This window comes from Mytilus californianus, unplaced genomic scaffold (assembly GCF_021869535.1).
Source record: "Mytilus californianus isolate M0D057914Y unplaced genomic scaffold, xbMytCali1.0.p SCAF_5, whole genome shotgun sequence".
NCBI lineage: Eukaryota > Metazoa > Mollusca > Bivalvia > Mytilida > Mytilidae > Mytilus > Mytilus californianus.
The window spans coordinates 93,926,288-93,930,796 of record NW_026262701.1 but is presented as its reverse complement, the minus strand read 5'-3'; the positions used below and the strand labels follow the sequence as shown (position 1 = coordinate 93,930,796).

Sequence of the window (4,509 nt, the reverse complement as noted above, 5' to 3'; positions counted from 1 at the left end):
TTCAAGACTTAAATTAAATTCCTGTTTTTTTTTTTTTTATTCTATCGAAATATTGGAAATACCTATTCTTCCCAACCGCTGATTCAGTGATCAAAGTTTTGGAAAGCTAAAGATTAAGGTATTTTTTTTTATTTTAAAGCTTTTTTTTTTTTTTGTTTTTTTTTGCAAATGCTTTGATATTGTTTAATTATTTAGTAATTTGAAGTTATTAATATATTCATAATAATATTCACGGTACCAATTTTACTGCACAGTAAACTTTAACTTATTTTGAGTTTTTTGTTTGTTTCACAATTCAACTTTTTGTCAGTTTCAATCACTGTGTGATAAATCCTTTCAATCTGATAAATGTGCTTCGGAGCAGTTGTAACTCATTTATAGAAACTCTTTGTTTTGAACTGTAAATAGACCCACACAATAGGATAATCCCTTACTAAGAATATGATTTACATTGAATTTCATTCTTCCCAATTAAGAGGCATCAAATCCTACAATTTCATTGGTCGAGAGCACTTTGCTATATTCTAAGGAAGATAACTTCCAAAAATATCTTAATGAACTGTTAAGCAAGAAGTCAACTGTTTTACTAACTGACGAAAAAGTCGACAGGATAAAGAGTCTATTAATTGACACTAGAGAAGGACAGAAAACAGATACACCAAGATTTAGACAATATGTGAAAGACAAAGTGTTTCAGCTTGTAACTTGTGCCGTTTTGGGTTTGGAGAACGAGATGTGGGTTCCAACGAAAGAGGTAAGAACTCAGCTTTGCTTACTTTTGAAACTTTATATAATTAGCATTAGTAGTGCAACATTTAGAATTTTGTTTCCTATACGTGTTCTTATTTTTACTTGCTGTCGTCGCATCTTACATGTATATAATTTATAATAGTTGTACAAAGAACAGCTGTATATCCTACTCTTATGATTTTGGTTATGTTCTTAGAAAAATAAGAATGTGTGATTTGATTGCCAATGAGACAACTCTCCACTAGAGACCAAATCACGTAGAAGTTAGCCACTATAGGCCTTCAACATTGTTTATTTTATTCATCCTGCATTTCTTGCTAGCTTATTTTTTATACCTTTCTACAATATTTTCTCAGCAATGTGAGAGACCAGGCCTGCTTGCACCCTGGCGTTGTGTAGTATACTTTCTATGGCGTCCAGAGAAGCCTTTGTAAGGACTTTATTAAAGGATGCGTAAAATGCGCATGTAAGAAACCTTAAAATAACATAGCACCATTAAAACCGATTTCATCCAAACATTTTATGCATAGGGGTCAGTTGGATTTAGTTGACAAGCGTGCAGACCCTGACGTCCATTTTGCTGGATTGACATAATGTTGACCACTTTTCCAATTTTTTTGGCCCCAGGAACGTGAATCTGCCATTGAAGTCGCACATAATCTAAAGGAACATGTATTTTCTGGCATCGGCCTTCCGTTCATTTTACATCAAGACAATGGTCGTGAATTTTGCAATGATATTATAAGAGAAACAATTAAGATTAGGCCCGGTGGAAATGTCAAGATTATAACTGGTAGGCCTAGACATCTCCGTACTCAAGGTCTTGTAGAGACGAACAGTGTCTCACATGAGGAGAACGACTTCCAGGCGGACATTGACGCACAGACGGACATAGACTCACAAACGGACAATGACTCCCAGACGGACAATGATTCCCAGACGGACAATGATTCTCAGATCGACATTGACTCGCAGCCGGACAAAGAATCACAGACGGACAATAAATCGCAGACTGACATTGACTCACAGACAGACATCGACTCACAGACGGACAATGAATCACAGACGGACAATGACTCACAGACGTATAATGATTCTCAGACGTATAATGATTCTCAAATTGTTGCTTCACCGACAGATAATGACATAGACTCTAAAGTCCTAGAAGAAGTGCATTCTGTAGCAAAACGTAGGCGGATTGATTTGGAGACAGATATCGATTGCATAATCTTGAATGATCTTTTGACAGAAGAAACTGACACAGTATCTGAATCGTTGTCGTTGACAGATGTCGACTCAACACATGATAAAATAAAGCAACTAGTGGAGAAAAATTACAAACATTCTGTTCAAAACACTATGCGTAAATACAATAAGAAAATGTCAAAATCAAATGCACATATTGTAAAAGGAAGCTTTGCTACCTTACGTATACCAGTAGTTGACAGGGCGTCTGGTGATCTACCACGTTTATTGTGTTAAGTATTTGAAGACCATCGTTTATTTAAGTTGTCTTGTGGATATGGTGTACTGCAGTCGTGTTACGATATTGGAGACTTAGAGCTAAAAAATACCGTAGACACATCGGAATGGCCCAAGACCTCAGTATCACTGCACGCAGCTGCTAATAAGGCTAGCTTTTCACTGGCAGGCAAAAGGTGCAACTGAAAAGGATCGTGCACAACCAAGACGTGCAAATGCAGAAAAGCTATGGTACCGTGTGGAAGTAAATGTCATCCTAAGCATGCATGCATGCAAGAATACAATTAGTGATGAAAACTAACTGTGGCATCAATATTGAACGTTTATGTAGCCTTTAAATTATTAATACATGTTCATGTTACCATCATTGTTTTTTTTGTTGGTTAAGTAAAGTTTATTGCATGATTGAAACGTTTCTAATGCATATTTGAAAAATACCTATTTGGTCCTAATACTCATATGGTCTGGCCCGTTAATAACAAAACAAGTATATACACATAAGGTCATGACCATACGCGTATGGTTTAAATACTCATATGGTCCGGAACATATACATACTAGGATGTTGATCATTTTCATTTTAGATAATGATGTACTATGCTTTAGGTAGCACGGTAGTATTTGCATTCTAGAATTTAGGTTGCTCTTTTGTGTACCCTACTTAAGTCAATGTATCTGAACAGTGTGATTGGACAAAAAATACAGTATCAACTGAACATACTTTCCCAAACTGAGGGATGAATCAGGTGTAGAAAAATATGAAATAATTTTACATACAGATGAAAATGAATTTTTGAAAAAAAAATTTTAATTTTGTATTCACTGCACGATAAAAGACCTAAAAGCACTTAGTGGCCTTAGGTTCTTAAAGATAGCAAAAAAAGTAAACGGTCATGATACATATTCAAATTAATTTCTGAATAGTAAAATGAAAGTACTTCAGTTAACTGTGAATGTAGAATTTTTGGCAGTGTTAGAAAGTGGTGAAAATTCTAAAAAAGCTATCATTATCCCTTATGGGCCAGGAAATACTACCGTGCCACCTTTACTGTGACATCTATACCAAAAATATAATATAAAACGTAAAAACAGACTAGAAAATGTAATCCCAATAAAATCTTAAAACAAGTTGAAACTACTTTTTACAGAAACAAGTTAAGCGACGATTACAAGTGCTATCAATAACGGATGTTTAGTCTAATAGTACTCAGCTTCTGTCTCATGTGTTGTTTCTGTCGTAGTTCTCACAGTAATTTTAGCTCCAATTTCCTGCCATCTGCGGAATTGGAAGAATGTATCAACAGCCAGAACAATTAATATCATAAAGCAGAAAACCTAAAACAAAACCAAAAAATTAAACAACAGAAATCCTACTAACTTTTATTTATTTATTAGCTATCTTATGCAGTAAATTATCATAAGTCGTGTTTTCATCGTCACTATAAATAACAAGAATACACACACTTAAATGTCTCGTCTGCTTTATTTATAATGATTGAATTCATGTTGAAAGTCTGTAATATAAAGGTTTTACTACAAGTATAACATACACTTAACATTATCAGTGATCCATAAAACTGAGGTCAAGGTCAGATTAACCATGCCAGACACATATGTACATCTTACAATCATTCCATACACCAAAATAAAGTGACCATATTGCTTATAGTATTTGAGAAAATGACAAATCCGCAAAAACTTATCATTGACCAATGAACCATGAAAATAAGGTCAAGGTCATAGGAACCCTGTCAGACAGACATGTGAACCTTAAAATCAGTCCATACCTCAAATATAATTGACCTATTGCTTATAGTATTTGATTAACTGACAAAACACAGAAACTAAATTTTGCTAATTGATTTACCTAGTGGTTCATATTAAACCGTCATATTCATAAACTTTAACATTTGTACTATGCAAAAGATTCAATCTCAATAGACCATGACAGAGGGGCGGAGCCAAAAAATCTCTATAGATATGAATTGTACTAATGTTAATAAAACTGCAACATAATCTCCATGGAAATTGATAGTGCCAATGGTAATACAACAACTATTGTATATACCAAATACATACCTCAGCTATTTTATCGAGGCGAGACAATAACTAGTTTAACCCTGTCCCAACTTTCTCAGGAATCTTGTATGCAATTGTTTTATGTCATGTTTGGAGAATTTGGAGTTATTCGTTTCTGCTCAATTTACAACATTTTTTTTGAAAGATTACGAGTTTGACATGTTGTACAATGTATATAGTTACTCTGTCTATTGAATA

The 4,509-nt window shown here is 34.2% G+C and overlaps 1 long non-coding RNA gene across 3 annotated transcripts in view; it reads right to left on the bottom strand.

Moving 5' to 3' along the window:
* Positions 1 to 3,319: 3,319 nt before the first annotated feature.
* Positions 3,320 to 4,509, bottom strand: part of LOC127700246 (uncharacterized) — a 19,277-nt gene continuing 18,087 nt past the window's right edge. For all 3 annotated transcript variants that reach the window (XR_007981508.1, XR_007981507.1, XR_007981509.1), the window contains exon 5: positions 3,320 to 3,567. This is a non-coding gene — a long non-coding RNA (uncharacterized LOC127700246). The remainder of the gene's footprint in view (positions 3,568 to 4,509) is intronic.